The sequence below is a fragment of the Equus przewalskii genome, chromosome 11, assembly GCF_037783145.1.
Source record: "Equus przewalskii isolate Varuska chromosome 11, EquPr2, whole genome shotgun sequence".
Taxonomy (NCBI): Eukaryota; Metazoa; Chordata; class Mammalia; order Perissodactyla; family Equidae; genus Equus; species Equus przewalskii.
In genome coordinates, this window is record NC_091841.1 from 26,819,554 (window position 1) to 26,834,476 (window position 14,923).

The window sequence follows — 14,923 nt, forward strand, 5'->3', positions numbered from 1 at the left end:
AATAGTTGGTTTTAACTGCTCACTGTTGTAGCTCAACTTTAACCTAACTTGATATCAGAAAAATATGATTGGTTGAGCCAATTCAGTAAGTATCTGTTGACAACATACCACCTGTAAGGCCCTACTCTGACTGCAAGCCAGTTCTGCCATTTGTTCATTCCAAGACCTTGAGCTGGTCGGTCACCTTGTCCCTCTGAGCTTCACCTTCTTCATCCATAAAACGAGGCTCTTACCACAGGTATTAGTTATCTGTTACTGCGTTAAAGTTACCTCAAAGTGTAGTGGCTTAAAACAACAACTATTTATTATCTCACTGGTTTCTGTGGGTCAGGAATCTGGGAGTGGCTTAGCAGGGTGGTTTCAGCTCAGAGTCTCTTAAGAGACTGCAGTCAAATTGTCAGCGGGGCTTGCTGTCATCTGAAGGCTTCACTGGGGCTAGAGGATCCACATCCAAGATGGCACACTCGCATGGCTGTTGGCAGGAGGCCTCAGTTCCTGGTTACATGGACCTCTCCATAGGACTTCTTGCAACTTGGTAGCTGACTTTCCTAGAGCAAGATGAGAGAGAGAGCACACTGAAGATAGACACAGTATCCTTATAACCTGATCTTGGAAATGATATACCATCACTTCTGTCATATTCTGTTGGTCACTGTATTAACCATGTCTTTTATTTTCTGTATTCTAATACTTTGATGTCTGGGGCCTTGCTGACCCTGAAGGGACTGCCCCTCCCAGGATTAGCCAATTCCCAGGGATAGTAAATAACTCTTTGAGAACTTGCCCTTCAAATACGGACCAACCAATCCAGAGTCCACATCCCCAACCTCCTCTTTTATCAGGTTCTAGGCCACTGTCCATCTACACTAATGACCTCAGGGCCAGGTAGTAGACAACTAGGGACAACCCCTATGCCCCAGAGCCTGACAAAATTATTTAAACTAGCTAATCCAAAACCTGTTTGTCCTGCCTCACCCCTTCCTTCCCTAGAAACTGTAATAAAAGCTCTTGTCCACAGTTCCCCCCAAACTGACCCCAGTGCTACCCTGTGTGCCTCCCCCACCCCCTGGTGTTGCATGCCCTCTCCTCTTGGAAACTGTAACAAACTATCTCTTTTTTCCTTTTTTTTTTCTTTTTTTTGCTGAGGAAGATTCACCCTGAGCTAATAATCTTCCTCTCTTTTGCATGTGGTCACTGCCACAGCCACCAATGAGTAGTGTAGGTCCGCAGCTGGGAACCGAACCTGGGCCACTGAAGTGGAGCATGCTGAACTTAACCACCGGGCCACAGGGCCGCCCCATGAACTGTCTCTTCAATGGCAGTTATTTCCTGATCTTTTGGCCTTACTGTACCTCAAATTTTCTGTTAATACATTGTATTTTAGAACAGTCAAACAGACTGTTCTAATACGGTGTGGAAGGGGACCACACTAGGGCGTGAATACCAGGAGGTGGGGATCCTTGAGGCCATCTTAGAGTTTACCCACCACACCACATATCCCCCTGGGAGAATTAAACAAAACAGGGTAAATGTGGCAAAAGCCCCTCCTACTACAGTCTTGCATCACTTAACTATGAGGGTATGTTCTGAGAGACGCGTCGTTAGACGATTTCATCGTTGTGCGAACATCATAGAGTGCACTTACACAAACCCGGAGCCTACTGCACACCTAGGCTGTATGGTACTAATCTTGTGGGACCACCGCACCAATGTGGGGTACATTGTTATGCAGCACATGACTGCCCAATGACACAGACAGTTGGTCGTACAATCTGACTCTAAAATTCAGATGACTATGATACAGTCACTTATCCCCAGGAACTTATGACCAAGAGACAAATTCCTGGGTTTATTTACTCATATAACAAGTATTTCCTGGATGGTTGGGCTATACCAGGCATTTGTGTGCCTGAGGCTCATTGGTAAACAAACGCAGGATCTTTGCATTCACAGTCTGAGAACTTTGACTAGGTCTTACTTCATAAAATCTCACAATTTACCTCAAAACTTAGTGGCTCAAAACTACAATTTTACTTTGCTCGTGGTTTTGTGGGTCAGGAACTCAGGAAGGTCTTGACTGGAAAGTTCTCTCTTGGAGTCTGTCGTGTGGTTGCAGTCAGATGTCTGCTGGGGCTGCGGTCAATCTGAAGGCTCAGCTGGGTTGGACGTTCATGACGCTCATTGACGGGGCTGCCGTGGGGCCTGGTTTAAGCTGGGAGCTCCGGTGGGCTATGGATGAGCTCTCCACATGGTGGTCTCAGGGAAGTTATAACAAAATCTGACACGGTTGACGTCGCCCTCCTCTGAAAACACTTCCTTTGCTTTCCTCTCACATGGGCGACTCTTTCATAGCCTTCCTTTCTGGTTGTTTTTCACCTCCACTTCTAAATGTTGGAGCTCCTCAGAGCTCTGCTCTTCCCTGTGTACACTCCTTCCCTTGGTCTTGGTCTCCTGGCTTTAAATTAGTATTAATATGCTCCTGACTTCCAAATTTGTACCTCCAGCCAGACCTCTCCTTCCTAACTCCAAAATGGAGCTGCTGGTCTTTCCTCAAAATCTGCTCCTGCTGCAGCTGACGGCAGCTCCCGCTGGAAGCCTTGGAGCTGTGCCTGGTTTCTCTCTTCCCCAGAGCCCACAGCTGTTGAAAATTGCCCACGGGGTTTAGAGACTGGAGTGCCTGGTGACCTTGGGGAGAGCCCTTTGGTGGCATGATTTGAGGCAACATCAAATCTCACATTTCTCAAAACCACTAGACCATTTATTCACTAGGCACTGACTGTGCCACTGCCGTTGGTGAGGTGATGCTGGGGTCGGGCAGGTGGGCAGGTACTACATAACCAGCAGCTGGCCTCCCACACCCCAAAAGGGAGCCCTGGAGGCCTCTGAGCAGTTAAAACCAATAGCGCGAGATACAGGAACGTAGCTCCCGGAATCCCCACCTCTGACCTTACTGACTTCTGTTTTACGCACCTTTCTATCAAGTAGAGTCTGATTCCCAAGGCCAGAGCCACTAAGAAACAACCAGTTACCAAAGGGTGGCAGGACCGCTGCAGATGGGCTGTTGGCTGCCTGACCCAAGGGGGCGGGGGCAGAGAAATTAAAAAGCAGAGTTCAAAAGGCACAATTGCTGAGGTCACTTAGTGTAGGACAGACAGCCTGGCATACTTCACCAGGTGGCAATGGTGTCAAATGTGGAGAAGGTGCCAACAGTCTAGGGACGGTCTGGCCTGTCTCCTGACAGTCACAGCCTCATTGTGTGACCTCCAGCAACTCACTGCACTTGTCCACAGTGTTTTAGTTTGTGAATTAGAAATATTAACCACTGCCCTGCCTATTAATTAGAAAAAATACCAAAAATAGACTATATAAATACAGTTAAAATGCAGCATAAACACAGGGGTTATTATAAGACACTGGACAGGATACAGTCTGAGAAAACAGAAAGGGATTAACGTTTATTTATTTATTTATTTATTTTTTAGGAAGATTAGCCCTTAGCTAACTACTGCCAGTCTTCCTCTTTTTGCTGAGGAAGACTGGCCCTGAGCTAACATCCGTGCCCACCTTCCTCTACTTTATACGTAGGACGCCTACCACAGCAAGGCTTTTGCCAAGCGGTGCCATGTCTGCACCCGGGTTCCAAACCGGCAAACCGTGGGCCACTGAGAAGCGGCACATGCATACTTAACCGCTGTGCCACCAGGCCAGCCCCAGGGCCTAATGTTTATTGATCACCTTCTATGTGCCAGGTGCTGGATGCTTTCATCCTCCGAAAAGCCCCTTAGTATAGTTTTAGTGATGAAAAAACACAGGGTACAGAGAAATTAACTAGCTTTCCAAAGTCACACTGCTGGAAAAGGGCAACAGTAGGTCTTCTCAAAAGATCAGAAGTAGCCTCCATCTTCAGGTCCAGCTGGATCCAGCAATGAATGACAAAATCAATAGAATTTTATATCCTTGTATTAGTTTTCGGAGGCTGGCATAACAAAATACCACAGGCTGAGCAGCTTAAACAACAGAAATTTTGGGGCTGGCCCCGTGGTTGAGTGGTTAAGTTCACACGCTCTGCTTCAGTGACCCAGGGTTTCACCGGTTCGAATCCTGGGCGTGGACATGGCACTGCTCATCAGGCCATGCTGGGGTGGCGTCCCACATGCCACAACTAGAGGGACCCACAACTAAAGTACACAACTATGTAGCGGGGGGATTTGGGGAGAGAAAACAGAAAAGCAGAGGGGGAAAAAAGAAGATTGGCAACAGTTGTTAGCTCAGGTGCCAATCTTTAAAAAAAAAAGAAAAGAAATTCTATTTTCTCACGGTTGTAGAGGCTGGAAGTCCAAGATCAAGCTGCTGGCCAGGTTAGGTTCTTCTGAGGCCTCTCTCCTTGGCTTGCAGATGGCTGCCCTCCTGCCGCCTCTTTACGTGGCCATCCCTGGCATCTCTTCCTCTTCTGGTAAGGACAGTAGTCATATTGGATGAGGGTCCCACCCTAATGGCCTCATTTTAACCTAATCATTTAAAGACCTTCTCTCCAAATACAGTGTCATTCTGAGGGTTGGGACTTCAATGTAAGAATTTGGGGGGGGACACAATTCAGCCCATAACAAGCCTACATACTAAAAGATAAATGCCGACCTAACAGAAGGGGTCCTAAACATTTTATTCCCTTAAACAGCGTGATTCACTTTACAGATTTCTAATGCCATAGTTCTCCTTATTCTTCTGGACAAGAACTTTGTTTCCTTTCAAATGTACATCTACTTCTCCTTCCGGTTTTATTTTACCTTATTTACTCTGACTCTGTTTTCCAAAGGTACTCTTGAAGTGCCTTTCCAACTGTCTATTATCAGCCTTTTGAAGCTCTGTAGTTTTAATTCAAGGGTCTCCCTCCCCTGTGGATGTCCAAACGATTTCTGGAGTGATTGGGAGGCATCTTGAGGGTACCCATGTTTAAAAGAAAACCTATAAAGTTGGTATGTTAAAAAGTCTGAGCAACACCAAGTATAGGCAAGGGTGTGGAGCAGGAAGAACTCATACACTACTGATGAGATTGTAAAGTGATACAACGGAGAAGGATTTTGCCGATTCTTATAAAGTTAAACATATACTTACCACATGACTTAGCAATTTACTTCTACATATTCGCCCAAGAGGAACGAAAACATATATCCACACAAAGACTTGTACCTGAGTGTTCGGGGCAGTTTTATTCATAGGAACCCCAAATTGGAAACATCCTCAATGTCCATCACAGATGAATAGGTAAACAACTTGTTGTTCATCCATGCAATGGAATATTACTCAGCAATAAAAAGGAAAGAACTACTGACACATGCAACAACGTGGGTGAATCCCAAAAATGTCTTGAGATAGAGGAGCCAGACACAAAAGTCTTGCATATGTTTGTATGACTCCATTTATATGAAATTCTAGAAAGCCACAACTAATCTAACGTAACAGAAAGCAGATCTGAGGTTGCCTGGCTGGGTGATGGTGGGCAGACTGACTGCAAAGGGACACAGGAAACTTTGTGGAGTGATAGAAATATTCTCTGTCTCGATGATGGTCATTACCTTTGTCTACTCATTGAACTGTACACTTAAAGTGGGTCCATTTTGTATACATAGATTATCTCTCAATAAATTGATTTTTAAAAGACTGAGATAGGATATTCTCCAGCTGCTGTTGGTCATTCCCCTTCATAGTAAACCTCTGCACACAGATCTTATGGAAGAAACAAAAGCCGTGTTGCAAAGTTTTCAAGTCTCTGGGCTTATCATCACAACAGTTTGACGTGGTCTTCACAAGAATTGGAGCGGCAGACTGTGAGAACAAGGGAGCCTGGCAAATCTCGGCGCACCCGGTAAGGAAGGAGATTGTGACAGATAAATAGGGTCAAGCTGAAATAAGAGAAGCCATACTAAGAGGGCTCCCGCTGACCAAAGTGAGACTATTTGAGCATCAAAAGCAGACCACTGGCCAAGACCACCTGACATACAATAAAGCTGAAAAGTCATGAGTCCGTTTTGATATACAACAAGAGAAAAAGTTAGCATAACGTATCTTGAAAGAAGGTAATTGGGATGGAATGTATTCTTGAATCTGCCATTAAATCATATCAGTATTATTGATTCACTTATTGTTTGGAACAGTAAGTGAAGTAAATGTAAATACATTAAATTCCCACTTCCAGCAAAGAAGGGGCAACAGGGAGGGGATTTACCATGCTGCCTCAAACAACTAAAAAACCAGACAAAAGATCAGAAACAGCAGTTTTTAAGATATTGATCATCAGGCAACGAAGGACTGTGAACTGTGAGAGGCAGGACAAAACACGGTGAGCCCTGTAAATCTCCCCGCTTACTGTCTGAAGAAAAGTTCCAGGCCACAGCATAGTGGGGGGAAGCCAGGCAGAAGGAGCTAGGAGAACAAGGAGCCTAGAACTCACAGGGCAGAGAACCAGAGAGGAGAAAGGACTCCGAAGGTCTGCAGAGGGGCTCCCTCAGGCGTTCAGGTGAGTTCTGATCGGTGTGTGAGTGTGTGGAGGTTATCTGGAGCCAGGGAAAAAGCCACCAGAAGGGATTAGAAGGAGGAATTCCCAGAGACCACACAACACTGACATCCCACCAGCGACGGTGGAAAAGCTCATGAGTCAGTGGCATCAGGTAGGTACTCCAAAGGGCTTTGCCCAGACAGTGAGACAAAGTTAGCCTGAGATTAATGCCGCCCAGTCTTAGCTCAGAAAGCTCAAAATCAAGATCCAAAAGCAACAAACTGTTTCCAAACTATGAAATTGCATCTCAGAACAAAGTTCAAGAAGATTTATGATAATATAAAAAATATTCAGGGGCCTGCCCAGTGGCACAGCAGTTAAGTGCACACATTCCGCTTTGCTGGCCCAGGGTTCCTGGGTTCGGATCCCGGGTGCAGACATGGCACCGCTTGGCACGCCATGCTGTGGCAGGTGTCCCACATATAAAGTGGAGGAAGATGGACACAGATGTTAGCTCAGGGCCAGTCTTCCTCAGCAGAAAGAGGATTGGCAGTGGATGTTAGCTCAGGGCTAATCTTCCTCAAAAAAAAAATTATCAGAAACAATTAAATATTGCATAGAATCAGTGAACCAGAGAGTAATTATGTAATGCTTAAATAGATAACGGATCCTTTTCAGAGATGAAATGAAATAATCCTAAAACAAAGAATATTTTTTCCATAGGTTTGTAGATACACATTACTAGAAAAATGTTTAATTCTGTTGTTATGCCATCTTCTTTTAGCATATATTCATCTTATAAAATTATTTGATTATATATCAAAATTGGGTTATTTTAATTTTATTTCAAGCCCTCTTTTGATTCACGTATGTGTTCTTCAAGTGCTACTTGTTTGGTCTGTTGATAAATAATAAAGGTGTTCGTTTGTGTCCATGACCCATGATGAAGAGAAAAAACTGAAACCGACTCAGAAATTACATGGATGATAGAATTAGTAGACAAGGACATTAAAACAGTTATTATAGTTTTATTCCATATGCTTAAGAAGCTGCAGGAAAGATTGATCATGTTAATTAAAGAGAATAAGAGGGAAAAAAAGACTCAAATCAAACTTCTAGAGTTGAAAACTACCATGCCTGAGATGATAACCATATTAGATTAGATCAACGGCATGAAGGACCCAGAAACGCAGGAAGAGCTCATCGGGACTCAGCTGGAAAATGGAAAAGTGCTAGAACAAGAGGCAGGATGCAAACATGAGGTATGTGAGACAGAGCAAGCTGCAGGAATGGAGGAGGCCTGCGTGAACCACATACTGGGTTTGTGCGCTGCAGCCCTCCAGTTACAGAGCGTGGGAAATGAGTCAAGGTCACGCCGTCCTCACCTTTGACTTAAGGCTGAGCTGGACCCATGTTCACAAAATGGCGGCATTAGCACGATCTGAGGGTGGGGTTTTTAGCCTCTTGATGTGAAAAGGTCACTTAGACATCTGCACAGGCCCAGTTGATGAGTTGGTGGTCTCAGCCGGCCTGAAGTGGACAAGAGTTCTAATTCCTGAAGAACAGCTCACACACCCATTTCCATGGTGACCCAGGCTCCAGGGAGATGGTCTCTATGGGAGCCTAGTGGAGTCAGCACATTGCCTGACAGCACAGTTAACAATGGGCGGGTTAAACAGCTAAAAGCTACAATCAGCAACTGCAAAAAGGAAAGAAAAACCTTCAGTTCCTGGCTACCTAATCATCACTGGCTGTTGCTTGTTTCACTACCTCTGGGTTTTTTAGTTACGTGATACAATAAATACCCTTTTTTTCTTAGGTTCTTTTGAGGTGGGGTGGGAGTTTCAGGTGAACCGAAGGTCTGGTAGACCTAGGCCTTGGCCTAGTGCACTAACGGTGGCACCCGTGGCTGGGTGACCTCGCGATTTGGGCATGTCTCTTAAGGGGGAAAAAGACCAGCCGTAAACCTGACCTGTCTAAGGGGCAGGAAACCTGAATTCCAGACGGGCTTCTTTTGCTTCCTCACTGAAGGACCAGGAGCTCTTCAAAGGGACTCCCAGGGTCAGAACTAGCACTTATGACTCAGGACAAAAACATCTATTTGCCAGTTGATGAGATGGGAGAGGGGGAGATGGGAGAGAGACAGGAGGCTGATCTGTCTCGCCCACCAGCTCCCACTGACTGCCAGTGGCTGCCTGCAGAGCCTCGGGGCTCCCCTCTGGGCGTGCCCTGGGTGGAGGGGGCTGCCTGCAGAGCCCCGGGGCTCCCCTCTGGGCTGTGCCCTGGGTGGAGGGGGCTGCCTGCAGAGCCCCGGGGCTCCCCTCTGGGCATGCCCTGGGTGGAGGGGGCTGCCTGCAGAGCCTCGGGGCTCCCCTCTGGGCCGTGCCCTGGCATGGAGCAGGCTGCCTGCAGAGTTCCAGGGCTCCACATGTGGAGTAGAGGGGGCTGCCTGCAGAGTTCCAGGGCCCCCTTCTGAGTGCCCTGGGGTGTAAGGGGCCACCTGCAGAGTTCCGGGGCTCCCTTCTGAGTACCCTGGGGTTGAGGAGCTGCCTGCAGAGTTCCCAGGCTCAACTTCTGGGCCGTGCCCTGGGGTTGAGGCCAGGGTTGCAGCATGAGTACCTCCCATTTCTGTGCCAAGCATGTTCCCAGCTCCGGCATTCTGGAAAGACCCTTTGCAGGGAACAGACATTTCCTCTTTGCAGTGAAGAGGAGCTCCTCTATAGTCCCCACTCTGAGGGATGCAGGAGCTTCACAGCCTGGATTTTCCTGTTTCTTGGAACTGGAACTCCAGCCCCCTGTCTGGCTGTGGCCACAGGCTTCTAGACTGGCTCAGCCCCACACTCCTCTCCATGGGCCCTCAGTCTCATCCACAGTCAGGCCTTTGCCATGTAGAAATGATTATCCCACCTCCAAACCAAGTGTTCTGCCTGGAGAGTCCTGCCCAACTTATCCCCGACTCATCCTTCCGGGCCCAATTAAAGCGCCACCCGCCCCCAGCCCTGGGCTCATGACTGCCTTCCTGACGCAGGTTCCCAGCACACAGGGCGCCTCAGCTCTGGCATTTCACAGGCCCACGCTGCGTCACAGCTATTTATAGATGTGTTCAACTCCCTGTAAGCAGGCACCTTAACTCAACTCCAAAAGCAAGTTCCAGAAATACTCCGAGAAATGTAGAGAAGAAGCCTGGTCAAATACAACGCTGTTGCCTTGGGTGGGGGCTGTGTCTGTGTACTTTTACTTTTTGCTCCATACATTTCATTGTTGTTTATAAAATTTGTCTATTACAAGGTTGTAAATATTACAACCTTTTGTTTTAATTTGTTATAAAATAACAAAATACTTAACTTTCTACATAAAGTTTTACATTTCTTAAGTTTATTCCTAGGTACGTTATGGTCTGTGTTACCATGTTACTGGTTAAAAAGAGTAACGTTGGTCTTATGTACCAAAAGAGACCTCCAACCGTATTTTTTTTTTGAGGAAGACTAGCCCTGAGCTAACATCTGCTGCCAATCCTCCTCTTTTTGCTGAGGAAGACTGGCCCTGGAGCTAACATCCGTGCCCATCTTCCTCTACTTTATATGTGGGATGCCTGCCACAGCATGGCTTGACAAGCGGTGCCATGTCCGTACCCGGGATCCGAACTGGCAAACCCCGGGCCACCGAAGCGGAATGTGCGCACTTCACTGCTGCGCCACTGGGCCGGCCCCTCCAATGGTATTTTTAAGGAGAAAAAACAAGTCGCAAAACAGTATCTCCAGTATCATACCATTTATGAAAAAAATCCAACCACTAAAATGATAATACATTTCTGTATATGTATATACCATACACATATACTAAATAGGGTGTCTATATGTGTATATGTGTGGTATCTAATATACACACATATACGCACACCCTATTTAATATATGTATATATGATCTGGAGTATATATATCCTGCACACTGCGATATAGCTATTCCAGGACAGCAGTAGTCAACTTTAGGACAGGCGTAGGATGGGAGGTGATGGTCCAAGGGACTTTAGCTTTTTAAACTTTATAACAGGAAAGTATCTGTGTACTTCAGTATTTCTAAATAAATAATAATAATAAACAGATCACAGAGTGGAGCCCAGAAGCCTGAGGTGGGAGAGGCAGTGTTTCAAATGAGTCCACTGGAGACACTTCTGCAACAAAGTTTAATCGGCTCTGCCAGCTGAGTCCAAACGGACCTCATCGGGAGGCAGTCTCCAAAAGTGTCACAGTCTATCATTTTCAAAGGTAGAAGCAGTGACTCTCCTTCATGCAGAGTATGTGTCAAAGATTACTTATGCTTTAAGTAGGGTACCAGAATGGTGCAAGAGCTAGTTCACAGAGGACTGGAGAGGGGCTGGCCCAGTGGCATCGTGGTTAAGTTCGCATGCTTCACTCTGGTGGCCTGAGGTTTGAAGCCCGGATCTCCAGCACCGACCTACACACAGTTCGTCAAGCCATGCTGTGGCGGCATCCCACATACAAAATAGAGGAAGATGGGGCCGGCCTGTGGCCAAGTGGTTAAGTTCTCATGTCGTGCTTCGGCAGCCCAGGGTTCGCTGGTTTGGATCCTGGGCGTGGACCTAGCACTGCTCATCAAGCAGTGCTGTGGCGGCATCCCACATAGAAGAACTAGAATGACTTACAACCAGGGCATACAACTATGTACTGGGGCTTTCGGGAGGAAAAAAAAAACAGGAAGATTGGTAACATGTTAGCTCAGGGTCAATCTTCCTCACCAAAAAAACCCCACAAAAAAACAGAGAACTGGAGAGACAGAAGTATTTAGAGGGACCAAAACAAGGTGCTGAAGTAAGATTTCTGAGTTACATACAAAACTGGCCAGTGACCGACAGGGCAATAAGTAGATTGGTAAGATGTAAATAACTTCTGTCATGGAGGAAGGTTGACATGTAGATAATGGTTGTATCATCTGGCCCTCAGCAATGGTGAACAGGTCAGCGAGGTACCTTCTCCTAGAGAATCCCAAAGAGCCCCCTCTGGCTGACCTTTTGGGCCTGACAGTCATCCTTCTGCCTTATTTTCAAATTTGGAATTTCTTCTTAACTGAGGAGTGTTATTTAACTCTAAATCTTGCCTGCTGCTCCCAGTGACTCTCAGCGAACCCAAGCTTTCCCAGAGTTTTTGGTTTGAGCTGGGTGGAAAGTGGACTGACCACACTTGGTGACAGCTCTCTGAGCTCTGAGGAGCCCCCCCGGGCCTGCTGCCATTGGTCCCCTTGTCTGGAGGCCTGAGCTGGGCCACAGGGAGCAGGGATGCGCCAGCTCTCTCCCAAAGGCAGGCAGCCCGGCAGCCTGCCCCTCACACCCACATCTTCAAGGAGGCTGCAGGGCTGAGCTGAGATCTGGGGACAAACGGGAGTTGGCCAGGCTTGGGGAGGGGGTGTCTAGGGTGAGCCAGGAGCACCAGGAGGAGCCGGAGCAGGAAAAGGCAGCCGAGTCCTGAAGGGCCTGATGTAACCCAAGAGAAGCCTGGGTTTATTCAGGAGGGCCATGGATGAGACAGGACCAAAGAGTGGTTTATAAAGCACTTCTAAAGGCAGATGATGTGGGGCTCAGGGGAGGAGGTAGGAGGTACAGCGGAGAGAGACTGCGGAGAGGCCCAGGCCGGTGGAGGGGAGGGTCGGGAGGGGAAGTGGAGGCCACAGAAGCAGCAGAAGTTGTCCGTGTGAGGGAACAGGGGATGAAGAGTGGGAAGGGAGCATCAGGGTGACAAAGCTGGGACAGTGGCCCCGTCTCACCCCCTCTGTCCCTGTGGTCGTTCGGAACCCTGAGAAGGAGCCCCGGCCTTGGGCTCTTCCCACCACACTTGAGGCCCCACAGGGGCGCCCCCGCCCAAGTCCCTCCCGTTTCCACGCCTCTGGATCAGGGACCACGATCCCGGCCCCAGTACTATTAAGGGACCAAGCCGGCAGGAAAAGCGTTCTCAAAGGCCAAGTCTGACATGGACGCTGGGGTTGCCTCCCCCGAGGCTGGAACCGCGCGCAGTGGCGCCGCCGCCGCCTCCCCAGCCCCTGGGAGTACAGCCTCCTTCCGTGCCGTCTCAGATGCCGCCCCGGCCTCGGGACACAGGCCGCCCCCAAGTGACAGATGCAGGAACCGCTCAGGCAGAGGGTACCTCGCTGATGGGAGGCGGCCCGCCCGCCCCAGGCCCATTGGGGCCCGGGCGAGGGGGGGGGGTGGTTGCGGGGGAGGGGAGGCAGCGGGTTTCCCCGAGGCCCTGGGACTCCCGGAAGCCCCGAAGGTGTTTACACGACAGTCACGTGAGGCGCCACGCGGACTGAGTCACCAGGAAGGATCGGGCGGGGCGCTGGGGTCAGCCAGGCCAACCTCGGGGCCCCACGGCCTTCTCCCCTACCCCGCGGCCTCGCAGGCTGGGAAATCCAAGGCGTGCCAGGCCCGGAGGCAGTCCACGAGCAGACGGGGGCTCCAGAAGGAGCAACTCGGGGGTCATCACACCATGCCCTCAGTTTCGCACATGAGAAGATGGAGGCCCAAAGCGGCTCATAGCTGGGGTTCAGGACGGATGGGGGGTCGTCAGGAGTGACTGGAGAGAGAAGAGCGTCCCAGGTTTGGAGAAAGGATGCGGGAGCAGCTTGGGAGGGACACTGGGGTGAGACCCAGGATCAAGTGCCGGAGAGGTGGAGAAGCGGAATGTGTGTCCTCAGAAAGGTTGTTTACACTCTGAGCCCCGCCACCCCACCCCCACCCCCACCCCCGCGCTCCAAAACAGTTTCCACACCCTTGCCGTGCCTCAGCTGGGGCTGGCATCTCCCGCGTTGTCGTCTCCCAGTCCCCCTTCCCATACACTTACAGGCCAGCGGCCTTCCTTGGCACCCAACTCCACCTGCCGCCTGGCATCGAGCCCTTTCACATCCCCGCCCTCTCCAAACCTTCCTCTCTTCTGCACTCTGCGCACGTTCCCCGCCTGTTGCCACAGGGGCGCTCCTACACACCTCTGAGCCTTTGCACATGCTGTTCTCTGCACCTGGATTGCCCTCTCCGCACACCCTCTTCTCTCCCTGGTGAACTCTGGGGGGCCGTACCCAGCTCTAGAACAGTGCCTCCTGCAATGCCTTCTCTGGGGGCGTCTACCAGCTCCACTCTCGGCCCCACTTGCTTTCTGACCTCCCCAAGACCGGGAACGCACGCGTGTGTGAACCCCGGGGCACTGGACCTGGCACTTGCAGTGAAAAGGCTTTGGGCCCCGGGAACCGCACAGAGCTGGGAGCTGAGTGGGCAGGTCACTCGGCCTCTGTGGGAATCGGGTGTCAAGGGACGCTCGCTCGAGAGGGGGTGGAGGGTAGGGGGTCATCGTCGGAAGGAAAGAGGGGTGGGGCGCCCGAGGGCTCCGCTCTGTCCCAGGTTGGGGCCGGGGTGGGGTCCAGAGCTGCGACAGAGGCTGGTGCCTGTCTCCTCCTCCCCCTGCCGCAGGGGCGCGGGCGCTGGATGCCGGCTGCATCCCTGGGCGGAGATGACGCGCGAGTTCCAATTGCGGCCCCCGCGGCCCGCCTCGCCCCCCCCCCGCCCCCCCCCCGGAGCCCGCGCCTGCCAAGGATGCTCGCAGTGGCGTCATCCGGCCGCCCTCCAGACGCCTGTCTTCTCCAGCCTGAGCTTCGCGAGGGGGAGGCGCGGGGGAGGGGGCCTCTCAGGTCTGGGGGTCCTGGGGGGCAGACGCAGCCTCCAGTGCGTGAGTGCTTGCACTAGGCCGGCGCCTGCGGAGGCGCAGAGCGGTCTGGGGTTCGAAGGGGTTAAGCAGGCAGTCTCAGCGAATGTGGATTGCTTTGTTTGGACTCGAGCCCCGCTCCAGTTATTCTGAGTTAGCCTCACACCGCTCTGGGATGGAAGGTTCTCCTAGGCCCTCACTACTTCTCAAGACGTGACCCCAGACATTTAGTAGCTCCTTGGTCCCTCCCACTAATAGGGAGCTCACTACCTATTACTACTAAGAAAGTTCTTAAATTAACACCCTCTTATGCCTGGCTCATTCATTCATTCAACCAATGTTTACCCAGCCCCTACTGCGTGGCAGAGACTAGGCACTGGTTTAAAGAGGATGTAGCCGTGACAAAACCAATGATGTTCCAGGATTCTTCTGTGCATGTGGATCTCCAAGCTCTGACCTCCGGGTTAAGCCCCTCTTCTGTGTTCTGGTAGCTCCCAGGCTTCTCCCCATGAGCAGCAACCACACCTGGGTTCCATAAGCCAGACAAGGGGAAGCCTTTTCTGGTTTGGACTTGACCGAGGTGTTTGGTGATGACTAATGCACCAACGCCCGGTGAAAGCTGAATCCTGCAGCTCTGAAATCTCCACAGATTCCATCTCTTCTCTCTGGAGGCAAAGTGGGGTGGGGGAGGGGGCAGAGAGGGGTGGCTCCCCTGGGGCTGGGCTGG

The 14,923-nt window shown here is 50.1% G+C and overlaps 1 long non-coding RNA gene across 3 annotated transcripts; it reads right to left on the bottom strand.

The window, feature by feature from the left end:
• Positions 1-282: 282 nt before the first annotated feature.
• LOC139074506 (uncharacterized) lies at positions 283-13,490 on the bottom strand. 3 transcript variants are annotated; one of them, XR_011524160.1, is made up of 4 exons: positions 13,345-13,490; positions 7,879-8,023; positions 4,318-4,450; positions 283-548 (listed from the first exon to the last, which is right to left on the bottom strand). It is a non-coding gene; the product is annotated as an uncharacterized lncRNA (long non-coding RNA). The 3 variants fall into 3 exon arrangements; XR_011524158.1 differs by having other exon boundaries at positions 7,879-8,192; positions 13,345-13,456; XR_011524159.1 differs by lacking the exon at positions 7,879-8,023 and having other exon boundaries at positions 13,345-13,456.
• Between the last annotated feature and the right edge of the window lie 1,433 nt (positions 13,491-14,923).